Below are 16,493 nucleotides of genomic sequence, written 5' to 3' on the forward strand. Positions count from 1 at the left end.
TACCAGCAGTATGTATTAACTTTACCCGTATTTATCCGCCAGAACTACTTAAGAAAGGTTTCAAGAAAACTGATCGAGTGATTGGAGACTCTCAGTGAATGGATAATGCGGATGTCAGGTATTGGTTTGATGGTAAAGATGTTATGTGAAGTACAGATCGATATCAGGAATTGCATGATTTCACACATCGCCAACATTCACGCCAGAATAATTTGAAGTTATTAATGTGCCTGCTACATGGTACATGAGTGACAATGAGTTTAAAGAGACACAATTGCATAAAATTCCTGCCCATTTCTTCAAAAGAGCCCTCACTGAACAGGATATTCCAGTACAGGCTACCCTCGGACAAATGGCAGATGACACTGAAAAAGAGACTAATCTTGAAATACTAACACCTATTCCAACCCAGAATGAAGGCCCAGAAAGAAATGATGATGATATTAATATTGAGTCCCATGATAAAGAGATAAGACCAATATTTTCTATACCTTGGGTGAATAGATGTTGTATTAAAAAAAAAGCCTTCAGTTTTATTATAGATTTAGCTGACTTAATGGATAGCATAACAGCTCTGTATAACAGAAATTTCATATTAATGACCACGGAATTAAAAATGGTTAAAAAGGAGGTTTTGCAACACCGGCTGGTGTTGGATTACCTTACTGCTAGTCAGGGAGGAATGTGTACCGTAGTGGGAACCTCATGCTGCAATTACATAGGAAATGATACGAAAGCTGAAGATGCAATCATTTCACATGTATAAAGAACGCAGCAATTAAAGCTTTATTTTTGTAAGGAACATACCAAAACTGCTTGGATTGGAGGTAGCTGGGAAGGTTGACTCTCTTGGCTAAAACCTGTCAACTGGTTTACTGGTATTGGAGGGTGGTTCGCAGGTATATTGCATGGTATCCTGTATATTGTTAGAGTTATAGTATTGATTATACTGGTAGTTAAATGTGTACCAATGCTTTGCAAATGTTGTATGAAAATTGCTACTGCCCGTACTAATACTGGTTCTTTTGAGCTCTCGAGGTCTCGCATAAAGACGGCCCATGTGATGGTTACCCGCATACCCGAAAACCAACTTAAAGACACAGAAGAAGTTTAAAAGAAAAGACACAGATGAATTCTAAACTCAGGAGGGACCTGTCAAGATGAAAATATATCGAGGACTCTTAAAGACTTTTATATTATGTATTCATGTATCAGTATAGCAGTCTAGAGTCCCCTCTTAATCCTTGAATATACTTTCAAAATAATACGTTTTAGGATTTCAGTCTGAGTCTGTTTGTTATGTTGTCTTTATTATGAATATGTTAAGATTCCCGGAAAGAGATGTTTATGAAAACAAGCCCCTTATTACCATAAAATGTAAAAAGCCCCCAATCAATCATTTTTAATTGTCAGACTAACTTTTCACTCAGCGTCATTATAATGTCAGGATGACCGTATGTGTAATTAGACTGTATTATGAAATCTTGTGCAATATTGTGTAATCTTGTATGACTATATTTTTAGGTCTATGCCCGCCATAGACTTTACTGTGATAACTCTCTATAAAAGGATGTATCAAAAATGTATATGTCATCACATTCTCTATTTCTGTATGAGGTGTGGTCCTTGCGCATGTAATCTCAGTAAAGCTTACCTGAACAGATGCAAACCTGATTGGCGTAGATTATTTCATGGCTTGAACTTAACATGAACTTAACACCATTGTGCGTCTCACTCAAAGTCCCAAACTTCCCCCCTCTTTTACAATTGTTAGTTAAAGTAACCAAATCGCAAAGTAAGTAGTGCCAAATCGCAAAAAATGCCCTGGTCATTAAGGGGGTAAAGCCTTCCAGAGCTGAAGTGGTTAAAGGATCTTCTTCTTGAAGAACCTACTTGATTTTGAAGGGCATACGTATAGGCTCTCCAGCTAAAGAGATACCAAATTGTGCACCTATTAGGCAAACTGGTATTTAAAAAAAAAAAACAATTACAATTTTTTTTTAAGTCTTAAGAAAAAATTTCAGTGGATCGATGGAAGATTGGGTATTATAAATAAATCATTGATGGCTGTGAATTGATTCAGCGTGACCTGTATCACAAAGCTGGCACATTGATTTGCTCATCTCAAGTTGCTAGGATTATGCCATGTGGCTTGCATGCTATTAGCAAAAAACAAACTCTCATCAATAAATGCGTAAAGATGTCATGAGTAATCCAGCAGTAGATAGAGAAGCACATTTTTAAATATTACACTTTTGTTTTTAGTTCTGTAAGAATGGGCTGAGTGTGTTATATTGTATCTACAAGTCAGCCGGCCCAGATTGCTGCACTAATAACAGGCAAGGAGAGATGTTTGAAGACCCGCTATTAAGTTGTCATGGTTGTGTAGATAATAACATCTCCTTGCCATCCTTATGTTAATTGTGTCACATTTTAAAGTGAACAGGATCTAAGTATTCTTTTAATTTTCACCCAATTATATCTATTTTCTTCCATATTTCTATGCATCCTTTAGCACTTCTATAAGCACGTTAGTTCAATTACCAACCCGAGTAAATGACAAAATAAAGGAAAATTACTTATGGACGTCCTGCTCGTAGGAGTGCATTGGCAATCTACTATTTTTATCCTTACAGTAAGAAAACAAACTTTATCCTCTGCCTTTCTTACTAAATTATATAGTACGGCAGAGAGCATCTGTCACAATTACTGGTTCGTTGTTGCTTAGCTTATGGCACCAGGATGTTCAAGAATGTTTTGACTTGTAATGCCTACATTAAAATAAAATGCTAAGCTTATTATGTATTTATTTGTAAGTAAATGACAGTACCAGGACCAAAATACTATGCTGTTTTTTTCTGTTCTGTGTAGTAAAAGAAAGGTGTGTCCCTCCATACCCCCATACATTATGGGGTATCTGTAGCACTGTTTTACATCTTCCTATAAATATGTACACTTTCAGAAAAGCCAATATATAGTGTATCAAGTACTGCCTAGTTTAGGCTACCTTATCTTAAATACCTCTTGAAACTTACACATGTGAGTAAAAACAACATTAGTATGAGGTGACCACTGGTGATTACCAAGGGAATGTATGGGGGTTTGGGAAAGCAAAGTTCAAAAGACTCTTTTCTTTCTCTTCTTTTTTTTTTCTCTATTTCAGAGTGTGATTTACACAATTTCTCGTAAAAGCAAGTATTCATCCAAAAATGATTTTTTTTTTTTTTTCGACTAGGTTGCAGCAAAAGAGTTAAGCACAAAGGTAATTAAAGTTTATACAGCAGTAAATTCTTCAGTCTGTAAAAAATGGAGAGAGAGAGGAATCAGAATTAAAATAGACTTTCCATAACAGGTTGCTGTCTCATCCTGTCATCAGAGAAGATAGGCAATGAAAAGTTGACAAGGTGTTGAGCTTCTCTTTCTCATCCTACATGGGAAGAGACAACTAAAAATGTACAATACTGTGGTTCCTTTTATAGAAGTCAGCTCCACAATTCTTAAATCTCTAATAATGAGGGTGATGCCTGAATGATTGATGTGTTTGATTCTGCTGAAATACTTTCCAAATTTTTTAACGTAAGACATGGGTCTGCATTAGGTTGATGGCTCAGTGTCGGAGACGAACTGATCCTTAAAGGCCTTGTGTAGGCAAAATATAAAACACAAACACTCAGGAATTCAATGAAGGTTAATGCTGTGACAAGGTACACGTGTTTTGCTTTCTAGTAGTCAGTGTGTTACTGTTTACACAATTCTTCAAGCCTGTCAATCAGACATTACAGTCTATGAAGATAAATTAGTCACACACAAAACCAGGGGCATTTTCTGAATGCATTGGACCTGTGCGCAAATCATAAATTGGGCCCCTTCACCTTTTTGTGTCCAGGCTCATTTCACCTCCAATGTTAGGTGTCCTACAGGTGTGGATGGTAATGTGATATGTAAAACTATTTGCCCTGAGATTGGTACTGAGGGTACCATGACTTAAAAAAGTTTGAGAAACACTGGTGTAGAATGCGGCAGTCAGCATGAGAGGGGAGGAGGCAGTGAGAAAGACTGGGAGGAAGGAGAAAGGGCTGGGGGGACTGCTTCTATCATCCACTTCCAGCATCCCTCTGTCTTGCTCTTCTGATCCCCTTCAGTGCCGCTCTGTGAAGCACCTCTCGTATACTTCCAGTGCCCCTGTTGAACAGCCTTTCACAGTCTCTTCTGGTACCTCTATACTGCTCTTCTCTCTGTTTCTTTTTTTTTTCTGTACTGTTCCTATCATTCACCTCCAGTATCCATCTGTCTTGCTTTTTTGATCCCTTCTAGTACCCCTCTGTACTGCTCCTCTCATCCACCTCCTGTGCTTTTCTGTACTTCTCCTCTTGTCCTATTTCCGTGAATCTCACTACTGATCCCTTTGTTTACCACCAGTGACCCTCTGTACTGTTCCTCTTATCCTGTTCCGGTGCACCTCTGAACTACTTCTCTCTCCAACCTAAATTTCCAATCTGTTGTGCTCTTTTCATTCACATTCAGTATCCCTCAGTATTTCTCCTCTCCTCTCCTTTCTATTTCACCTCTCACCCACCTCCAGTATCACACTGTAATGGTCTCCTTATTCACCCACAATACCTTTCTGTAATGTTACTGTCATCACTGCTCCAGTGCTTCTCTACCTCTTATCCATCTGCCGTGCTCCTCTGTATTGTTCCTCTTATCCAACTCCAGTGCACCTTTGTACTGCATCTCCTTTTCACTCCCTGTTCTCCTTTGTACTGCTCCTCTTATTCACCCCTATTCTCCTTTGTACTGCTCCACTCACCTCCAGTGCACCTTTGTACTGCTGCTCCTATTCACCTCCAGAGCACCTTTGTACTGCTCCTTTTATTCACCTCTAGTGCTCCTTTGTACTGCTCCTCCTACTCACCTCCAGTGCTCCTTTGTACTGCTCCTCTTACTCACCTCCAGTGCTCCTTTGTACTGCTCCACTCACTCACCTCCAGTGCACCTTTGTACTGCTGCTCCTATTCACCTCCAGAGCACCTTTGTACTGCTCCTTTTATTCACCTCTAGTGCTCCTTTGTACTGCTCCTCCTACTCACCTCCAGTGCTCCTTTGTACTGCTCCTCTTACTCACCTCCAGTGCTCCTTTGTACTGCTCCTCTTACTCACCTCCAGTGCTCCTTTGTAATGCTCCTCCTACTCACCTCCAGTGCTCCTTTGTACTGCTCCTCTTACTCACCTTCAGTGCTCCTTTGTACTGCTCCTCTTACCCACCTCCAATGCTCCTTTGTACTGCTCCTCTTACACACCTCCAGTGCTCCCTTGTACTGCTCCTCTTACACACATCATGTTCTGCTCTTACTAATCTGCAGTGCTTTTTCGCAGCACATTTACCAAGAATTACAATTAAGTTTCAGCCTCTTCTATATCAATCCACCGGCCAGAAATTGAATTTAATTGTTGGTACTGCTGCATGCAGGATTACTCTGCCTGCACCTACAAATCAATAAATTGTCCTCTCTCTGCTTCAGCCCCCTGCTGAACACATGGGGTCTGCCTGGGGAATTTAGGAAAAAAAATTAATTCCTTCAGACCTTTGCATTACTCAGAAGTAGACATGGCCTTAACGACCCCTGGTTCAGTTCGTAGCAGAACTTTTGAACATTGAAAAAGTACAGAACCGAATAATGAACCCTATTGAAGTCTAAGGGACACGAACTGGAAAAATCAAAAGTGCCCATTTTGAAGGCTTATGTGCAAGTAATTGGGCATACAAAGGTTATGGGGGGTCCAGACAGTGCTCTAAGGGGCATGTATCAATGAACACATTTTTAAATGAGCAATGAGTGATTTACTGATGCTAAAAGTGAAGCCATAAAAATGAGAAATACCAATAAAAATGAAAAATTCGTCGACCGCCCGCCGCAGATATAATGCGGCAGGCTGGCTCGGCTGCGCAAACCGACGTACCTATACGTCGATTTGGGGGAGTGCTCCTGGGGGCGCGCTCGCACCCTCATTAGGCAGCAAGAAAGCTGATTAACAGGGCCGGCGACTGTGATTACCGCCGAGCAGCCGTGATCACTCCCCATGGAGAGAGAATGACGGTCTGCTGTTGTAAACACAGCAGACCGTTGTTCTCTCTGGAATGAACACAGAGCTCCTGTGATCCTCCTATTTAGGATCACCGGTCTCTGTGTTGATTCCACAAGCCCATCCCCCCTCACAATTAGAAAATACCCCATAGGATCACACTTAACCCTTTGATCACCCCTTGGTTAACCCCTTCCCTGCCAGTGTCATTATTACAGTGACAGTGCATATTTTTAGCACTGATTACTGTAGTAATGTCACTGGTCCCCCCAAAAGTGTCAAAAATGGCAGTTTGGGGTCCGATCTGTCTGCTGCAATGTCGCAGTCCTGCTAAAAATCACAGATCACCACCATTACTAGTAAGATAAAATGATATAAATCTTTCCCCTAGTTTGTAGACACGATAACTTTTGCGCAAACCAATCAAAATACACTTATTGGGATTTATTTTTACCAAAAATATGTAGCAGAATAAAAATTGGCCTAAAGTGATAAAAAAAAATTTGATTTTTGCATTTTCTTTTGGAAATATTATATAGCAGAATGTCAAAAATATATATTTTTTTTCAGAATTGTCAATTTTTTATAGCGCAAAAAATTAAAATTGCACAGGTGATCAAATACCACCAAAAGACAGCTCTATTTGTGGGAAAAAAAGGACATCAGTTTTATTTGGGTACAGCGTCTCATGACCATGCAATTGTCCGTTAAATTAACACAGTAACGAATCGCAGAAAATGACCTGGTCATTAAGGGGGTAAAACCTTCTGGACCAGAAGTGGTTAAATATAGTGCCGGGGGGGGGGGGTTTCCTTAGTCTGCCTGTAAAGTGACATATCTGTACCATGCTTAGAAGCTGCTGCAGCAATAACAACATTTATAAAGCCAAGAAAATAAAACTTTCCTTGCAGGCTTCTCATTATTTTGTAAAAAACTGTTTGGGGAGCCAGTGTATATGGTGAGGCCACAATTTAGTGCATTAGGAACAGGATTATAGATTTTTTTTTGATAAATTCTGGTGTCTCTTTTCCCAGACTTTGGATAGAAGTACAAAGCTAGTCAGCCTAGACAGTCTTTTAGAGATTCCAGATCTAGAAAGCACTTAATTAGTGACATCCACATCAGGGATTTTATAGCTCCTGCTAATCCAGGAGTTATTTATTTTGATAAATGGCAGCCGGTCCACAGGGTCTGTCACAAAACCTCCGGCAGCACTAAATGCCCGTTTGGAAAGCACACTTGATGATGGCCAGCCCAGCACCCCAAGTGCATACTGGGCAAGTTTTGGCCAGTGGTCTATGCTTATGACCCAATAACCCAGTGGATTGTCAACTGGAAAACTCTCCATGTCTGTTTTTGCCCCTAGATAATCTCCCACCATATAATGCAGATGCTGCCAATGGGATGTGGAAGCTGACAACCTTGGGTGCTTCTCCTGACCCACAGAAGCTTCAAAACTATGTTTTCCACCAGACTGTGACCTACTAAAGTCCGTAAAGGTGTTACATAAACTTCTCTTGAAGGTGTCCTCAAGAGATTTCACCTTCTGCTCCCTCTGTGGGGATGGGATGAGTTCCGAGAGTTTCCCCTTGTAACGGTGGTCACAACCAATGCCAGATGGTTGACAACCAACAGTGATCCTTCTCCTTTATGTCACATATACTCAGGTCCTTTCTCAGGCTTTTATGAATGAGGGAACCCATGCACCGCAAGTTTGCGGAGGCATGAGAAGCAGACTCCTTAGGATCACTGAGGATTACAATATCTGGAACTGCTTCCTCCCAGCCACGTACTACTCCCAAGGTTTCTGGGGATAGAAAACCATCTGTTAAGGGTTGACATACAGTATGACTTCCCCTGTCTCAATGCCTCCAAAACTGCCAGAATTCTCCCTTTCCTTATGTGTTGTATGGTGTCACAAGAATGGTCTCTGCATAAAGCGGGCCTGGAGAGGAAAGGAAGTTCTCCTCTTCCTCCCACAGCTTTGTCTCAAGTTCAGAGTCTGCTCTAGCAGGAACACAACAGGGATTGTGTCACTGATGCATGCATTGTCACTGCTCACCATCCTTGTGGCTTTCTCAAATGGCGACAGTACAGTGCATGTATCCTTTAGCAGCAGCCATTGGCAAGGGGAAAAAATGCTGAGCTAGCCTGAGCCTCTCATTGTGCCATACTGACATAGGTACTTGTTGACAGCCCTCTACTGCATGTGCAGCCACTGCAGTGTTGCCAAACTCTAGTTTCACCTTGTGGTTCTGTAATAAATCAGGCTGTTTACGGGCAAGGTTCTTGCTTAATTTCAGGCAACCGAACACTGGCTGTGTATGACCGCCTGAAATGGCCACAGACTGGGTACCTGCCTAAGAAATGCTGTAACACCAAATTGAGGACATGTGCCAAGCATGGCACATGTGCAGGCTTTCCCTGTCTAAGGGCGGACAGGAGGTTTGTGCCATTATTGCACACCACCATTCCTGGCTCCAGCTGGTGTGGCGTGAACCACCTCTGGGCCTGTCCCTGCAGATCTGCAGGAATCTCTGCTCCAGTATGGCTCCTGTCCCCTAAACCAACGTTTCTCAACTCTGGTCCTCAGGGCACACTAACAGGCCAGGTTTGCAAGAAAACTGAAATACATCACAGGTGATCTCATTTGCTGCTCAGTGATTGCAGTATTCTAGTCTGCATCTCCCCAAGGCAATACTTAAAATCTGGCCTGTTAGTGTGCCTTGAGGACCGGAGTTGAGAAACACTGCCCTAAACAGACCAGCTAAAGCACAGCTTGGCACCTTTTAGCCTGACTCATTGAATAGACCCTTGAACCCTTAGGGTAGTACGGGTGGTTCATAGAACAATTCAGCAGAAGAGGGCATGGAGGAGGAGGAGGAGGAGGAGGAGGAGAAGGGGTTGGAACTGACAAATCTCGCATCATCACCAGTAGTTGTACTGGTGTCTAAGGATTGGTAAGCTGCAATATAAATGTTTGCATTGCTTTTGGGTTTAATACTGACTTGCTGGATCACAAATTAGCAGTAAAGTGGACCTTGCAGCTGACAGCCTTGCCCAACAATGCCACAATATTGCCTTCCATGTGATGGTACAGAGCTGGAATGGCTTTATGGGAAAAGAAATAGCAACTCGGGCGGGCGAGCGACTGATCATCGGGGAACACTATTTTTTAATTTTTTAATAAAGGACTTTTCCAAAACTTGCTTTTGTCTTTATTTTTTTGTACACTTTTTTTGGTGAATGGGTACCCGATATCCATTTACATGGGGGGGGGCTGGTATCTGAGGGCCCCCTTGTTAAAGGGGGCTTCCAGATTCCGATAAGCCTCCCCCCCCGCAGAACCCCACAGCCACAGCCCATAGTTGTCAGGAAGAGACCCATTTCACCATCAACATGGGGGCAAGGTGCCCCCCCCCCCATGTTGAGGGCATGTGGCCTCCTGGTATGGTTCAGGAGGGGGGGGGCGTTCACTCGCCCCCACCCCCATCCTGGCCAGCCAGGCTGGGTGCTCGGATAAGGGTCTGGTATGGATTTTAGCGGGAACCCCACACATTTTTTTTTTTATTTTGGCGCGTGGTGAGGGGGGCCTTTTTTTCATTTTTTTATCTTTATTGCCGGGAGCCGACAATACATTACAGCCGCGAGCAAGTTTAAATGTCATTTTTTCCTTTAGAAATGTTAGTATTGCTGCAGCAAGCTACAAAGATCGCACAAATGCGCCACTCTACAGGCACATTAAGGGGGCCCCCCAGGCACGATATTTAAAGGAATTTTTCATTTTTATTTTTTGCCTTTAAGCATTATTAATGTCACTGTTCCTGTAAAAACGATTGTTTTAATTTTTTTTTTTGCATTGATTCATGTCCCCCAGGGCAGTACCCAGGTCTCCATACACATTTTTTTGGGCCAATAACTTGCATTTAAGCCTTTAAAATTAGGACTTTGGTTTTTAATGTTCGTGTCCCATAGACTTTAATGGAGTTTGCATGTTTGCTAGAACATTTCTCTTGTTCCAGATGTTCTGGTGTGAACTGAACAGGGAGGTGTTCGGCTCATCACTACTAATGAGGTATAACGGGGGTAGACCAGAAAGTTGAGGAGTGAGAAGGAGCAGGATTGTGTCCCTTTTATGTGGCTTTCAGGCACTCTTGCCAACGGGCTAAGTGGTGGGAGGTTAAATGCCTTGTCAAGCATGTGGTACCCAAATGACTGGTGTTTTTGCCACTCTTGATCTGCTTAAGGCAAAGTTTGCAACAGTGTGATCAGCTGCACACGTGATAAAAAAGGCCCGGACAACTTAGCTGTGGAAAGTGGGCCAGGAGATAACAGCTCCACAAAGTGATGGAATATGGTGGCTGCTCTCTACTCTTCTATGATGGCTGCCTTGTTGGGGTTGTGCCTCGCCCTCACTTTCCTACTCTGCTCTAACCCCCCACCCAAGTCGCGTCAGTGACCTCATCATCATCATCCCCTCCATCCTCATCACCACTGGAGCCAACTTGGCAATGCACTATGGCTGGGGGAACATGCTTGCCAATTTATTTTTTAACAGTGTTCTCCCCTCTCTGTAGGCTCATGTTCCTACCTTCCTCAAGTAATGGCTGTGCATTGTCAAGAAGCAAGTGGCTGATGCTGTGTTCAAATAACTCACTTGACTCCTCCATGCCTAATGCTGGGGCTATGGCAGGAGTAGCTGTGGACAAGGAGGCAGAATAAGCCACTCTGACAGCTGTAGTGGACTGTGCACAAGTCTCTGCTTGGGTGATGAAGGATGAGGATGGGTTTAGTAAGCCAGTTCACCACCACCCCTGCATGCTGTGGCTGGATAGCACCGGCAAAATCACTAAACAGAGGAAATTATGCCCTTCCTGAGAACAGACCATGTCTACCTGTGCCTGAGAACACAGACTCTGCTGGCCCCCTCACAGTGCCTTTGGAATGTCTGCCTCTACTTGTTAGCCTCCCAGACATGATGTGGGGGGCCTTATTGTCTAAATGTAATAAAGATAGGGAAATGTGTATGTGGATGCATTTTAATCAATAGAAAGAGGTGTTTGGTGCACTTTAACTTGAGTACTCACTACACAGACACACTCCACTGACACACTACAATCTACTGCAGTAAAACTGCACTGATGCATTGCAATATACTGCAGTAAAGGTGCATTAACGCACTGAAATACACTGCACTGAAATATATTGCGTTATACGTGCACTAATGCACTGCAATATACTGCGGTAAACCTGCAATGATGCAATGAAATATACTGCATTAAATGTGCAGTAATGCACTGCAAAATACAGCGGTAAACGGTCAGAAATGCACTGCAATATACTGTGTTAAACGTGCAGTAACACACTGAAATGTACTGCGTTAAACGTGCACTAACACATTGCTATATACTGTGGTAAACCTGCAATAACACACTGAAACATATTGCATTAACCACTTAAGCCCCGGAGGATTTGGCTGCTAAAAGACCAGGGGTTTTTTTGCAATTTTTTACTGCGTGACTTTAACGGACAATTGCGCGGTCGTGCGACGCTGTACCTAAACGAATTTGACGTCCTTTTTTCCCACAAACAGAGATTTCTTTTGGTGGTATTTGATCACCTGTGCGATTTTTTGATCATGCGCTATAAACAAAAAAAGAGCGTAAATTTTGCAAAAATAACAATATTTTTCACATTTTTTTATATGAAATTCCCCCAAAAAAATGTAAAAATCAAAATTTTTTAACATTTTCGGCCAATTTGTTTTATGCTACATATGTTTGGTAAAAAAAAATCACAAAAAGCGTATTTTGATTGGTTTGCGCAAAAGTTATCGCGTTTACTAACAAAGGGAAAGATTTTTGTCATTTCTGGTGTTTTTTTTAACGCGTAATGGCGGCGATCTGCGATTTTTTTTGCGGTACTGCGACATTGCGGCGGACAGATCGGACCCTTGACTGACATTTTTGACACTTTTGGGGTTACCAGTGACATTACTGCAGTAATCAGTGCTATACATATGCACTGTTACTGCAAAAATGACACTGGCAGGGAAGGGGTTAACTGTATTGGAGAGGGAGGGGTTAAGTGTGTCCTAGGGGCGTGTTTATAACTGTAAAGGGACATGGCTAGTGGTGTAAAAACAGAGATCAACGGTCCTACATAGTAGAACGTCTGATCTTCTTTTTTACACCAGGGAGAATGACAGGTGGCTTGTTTACATAAGCCGTCCGCCTTTTTCCCTTCACCGGAGCGATCGTGAGTCACACGCACTGACTTGTCAGTTAACGAGCCGGGGCGGGCGCGCGCCCGCCCGCAATTGGCTCACAAGTCAGTGACAGGCGAGTGACGTACCCCTACGTCACTCTGCCTGGCCGGGGCTGACCGCCGCAGTATATAGTCGAGCGGCGGTTGGCAACCGGTTAAACATTCACTACCGTACTAAAATATGCTGCGGTAAACATGCAATAGCTCACTGAAATATACTGAGTTAAACCTGCAGTAACGTACTACAATATACTGAGTTTTAAGTGCACTAACACACTGCAATATACTGTATTAAACATGTAATAATCCACTAAAAATATACTGCATTTAATGTGCACTAACACACTGCAATATACTGCGGTAAACTACAATGACACACTGAAATATACTGTGGTAAACCTGCAGTAACGTACTACAATATACTGAGTTTTAAGTGCACTAACACACTGCAATATACTGTATTAAACATGTAATAATCCACTAAAAATATACTGCATTTAATGTGCACTAACACACTGCAATATACTGCGGTAAACTACAATGACACACTGAAATATACTGTGGTAAACCTGCAAAAATGCATTGCACTATACTGCGGTAAACACACAGTAACACACTGAAATATACTGCAGGAAACCTGCCCTGACAAAAAAAAGACACTAAAGTAAAAATAGTACACTATAGCATACTAACTAGCTAGTAGCACTGACCAGAGCCCTGTTTTATCTCTCCCCACGCCGATATCACACTCCAAATGGCCGCAATGGGAAGAATATTTTTATAGTGTGTGGTGGCCTGATTGTGCAAAGCTTTCATTGCTTCACCCAATCAGGGCTTCCAATGCACTGTGCGGTGGTTCAGTGCATCGTGGTAGTTCGACGAGCTGAACAAACAGTCCCAATAATTTAAGCATTCGTCAAAAGCAGCCATCACCCTGGAGGAAAGGGCAACGTACTTTACCCAACTCTACTCAGAAGTAAGGAGTCCCGTTTCTGTCTCCCTTTTACTGCAGGGAGCCCAGCAATTTGTGTTATGTTTTGTAGCCTGTAGGTGAATGTGAGAATCAGTATGTTGCCCTTTCCGCCAGGGTGATGGCTACTTTTCTGCAAATAGACCTTATAGGGGGCACTATTGCTATGGATTAGTATACACTTGTGCCTCTCTGAGGCAAGGAAATGTTATATTGTCTACTCACTGACTGTTTCAACATCTAAAAACCTGCATCCCTGCACTACAGCTGCGAGCATTGTACATGGTTAATGGAAAAATTGTGACAAAACCATGTACTTTTACCATTCCAACCACAGCTGTAAAGAAGGCCTTTTTTAGTGTGGCAATGCATTTGAATATGTGTAAAATGCTGTAACCCATAGTAACCACTCAGCAGGCCAAACAATTTACTTTACATATTTCTGACCCCTGGACTATGAATTACGCTCTCCTGACCCCTGCACTCAACGCATTACCCACTCCTGTCCCCTGAGCTATAAACATTTTTCCACTCCTAACCCTTGCACCTGTAAATTACCCACACCTGACCCCTGCACTCTGTGCATTACAAGCTCCTGACCCCTAACCATGTGCATTACCAATTCCTGACCTCTGAAAACTGTGAAGTACATACTTCTGACCCTTGTATTCACTCTAGACTCCTGAACTCTGTGCATTACTCATTCATGACCCCTGCACTCTGTACGTTAAACATTCCCGACATTGAACTATGTGCATTACCCACCCCACCCTGCACACTGTACAGTACATACTCCTGACACCCCTGCACTGTGTACATTACATACACCTGACCTCTTCACTCCCTCCATTACATATTCATGACACCTGCATTTTGTATGTTAACCACTTCAATACTGGGCACTTTTACCCCTTCATGCCCAGGCCAATTTTTAGCTTTCAGCGCTGTCACACTTTAAATGACAGTTGCACAGTCATGCAACACTGTGCCTAACTAAATTTGTACACATCTGTTGACAGATCGCACCGCAGAGCAGCCCTCCAGGCGCGTGTAAGGCTCCTTTCACCTGGGCAGTGCCCCTGACAAAGTCCGTTCTACTTAGCTGGGGATCGATCCACCGATCCCCGCAGAGCAGGTGGATGACAGCTCCGTCTCCGCTCTGTGTGCAGAGACGAAGCTGTCAGATCCCCGCTCTCCTCTATGTGGAGATCAGATGAGAACGGACCGCCTGTCCTTTCTTATCCGATCCTATCCGATCCGTTCCTTCAGATGGATGGAAAATAGGGTTTCCATCCATCTGGATTTCAAGGACAGGATCGGATAGCAGGGGGTGTCAGCGGAGATGTCACCGCTGACATCCACTGCTCTATAGGGCTGCATGGACCATCCGATCCGGTCCCCCTGAAAAACTGACAGGTGGATCATATTGGAAAGGTGCAATCCAGGAGGACGTCATATGACGAGAGCCCCAACCAGCAAAATGACGGTTATATACACCTGATCCCTGCACTCTGTATGTTCCGTATTCCAGATACCTGCACTCTGTATGTAACTTACTTTTGATCCCTGTGCTCTGTACAAGTTTTAAACTCCTCCCACACCCAAATTTTTCCACAGGGCACAGTGCATGCTTCCGCTTTAGGCATCTTTCACACATACAGTGGTGATCGAAAGTTTGGGCACCCCAGGTAAAAATTTGTATTAATGTACACAAAGAAGCCAAGGAAAGTCTCCAAAAGGCATCAAATTACAGATTAGACATTCGTATAATATGTCAACAAAAGTTTGATTTTATTTCCACCATTGACACTTTCAAAATTACAGAAAAATGGAATCTGAAAAAGTTTTAAATGCCCAGACTCATCTGACCTTGCCCCAACAATCAGCACCATGGGATCTTCTAAGCAGTTGTCTAGAAAAATGAAACTGAAACTGAAAATAGTTGACGCTCACAAAGCTGGAGAAGGCTATAAGAAGATAGCAAAGTGTTTTCAGATGTCAATATCCTCTGTTCGGAATGTAATTAAGAAATGGCAGTCATCAGGAACAGTGAAAGTTAAAGCAAGATCTGGAAGACCAAGAAAAATATCAGACAGAACAGCTCGCAGGATTGTGAGAAAAACAATTCAAATCCCATGTTTGACTGTACGATCCCTCCAGAAAGATCTGGCAGACACTGGAGTTGTGGTACACTATTCCACAATAAAGAGATACTTGTACAAATATGGTCTTCATGGAAGAGTAATCAGAAGAAAACCTCTTCTATGTCCTCACCACAAAAATCAGCATTTGAACTTTGCAAATAAACATATAGACAAGCCTGATGCATTTTGGAAACAAGTTCTGTGGACCGATGAGGTTAAAATTGAACTTTTTGACCGGAATAAGCAAAGGTACGTTTGGAGAAGAACGGGCACAGAATTTAATGAAAAGAACCTCTGTCCAACTGTTAATCAATCATGCTTTGGGGTTGTATTGCAGCCAATGGCACAGGGAACACCTCACGAGTAGAAGGAAAAATGGATTCAATAAAATTTCAGCAAATTTTGGATGGTAACTTTTTTCACAGCCATATGTGAAAAAGCTAAAGTTAAAGAGAGGATGGCTTCTACAAATGGATAATGATCCTAAACACACCTCAAAATCCACGGGGGATTACATCAAGAGGCGTAAACTGAAGGTATTGCCATGGCCTTCACAATCTCCTGACCTCAAAATAATTGAAAATCTATGGATTAAAAGAGCAGTGCGTGACAGACATCACAGAAATCTCAAAGTACTGGAAGACTTTTGTAAGGAAGAATGGGCAAAGATACCTCAAACAAGAATTGAAAGACTCTTGGCTGGCTACAAAAAGCGTTCACAAGCTGTGATACTTGCCAAAGGGGGCAGTACAAGATATTAGCTCTGCAGGGTGCCCAAACTTTTGCAGACGCCTTTTTTTTCTTTTCTGTTATTTTGAAAGTGTAAATGATGGAAATAAAATCTAACTTTTGTTGACATATTATAAGAATGTCTAATCTGTAATTTGATGCCTTTTGGAGATGGTTCCATCTTTCCTTGGCTTCTTTATGCACATTAATACAAATTTTTACCTGGGGTGCCCAAACTTTCAATCACCACTGTACATTAATTTCATCAGTTCAGTCACGTTTTTTATGTCATTAGTTTT

The sequence above is a fragment of the Pelophylax lessonae genome (genome assembly GCF_965119305.1).
Source record: "Pelophylax lessonae genome assembly, chromosome: 2".
Lineage (NCBI taxonomy): Eukaryota > Metazoa > Chordata > Amphibia > Anura > Ranidae > Pelophylax > Pelophylax lessonae.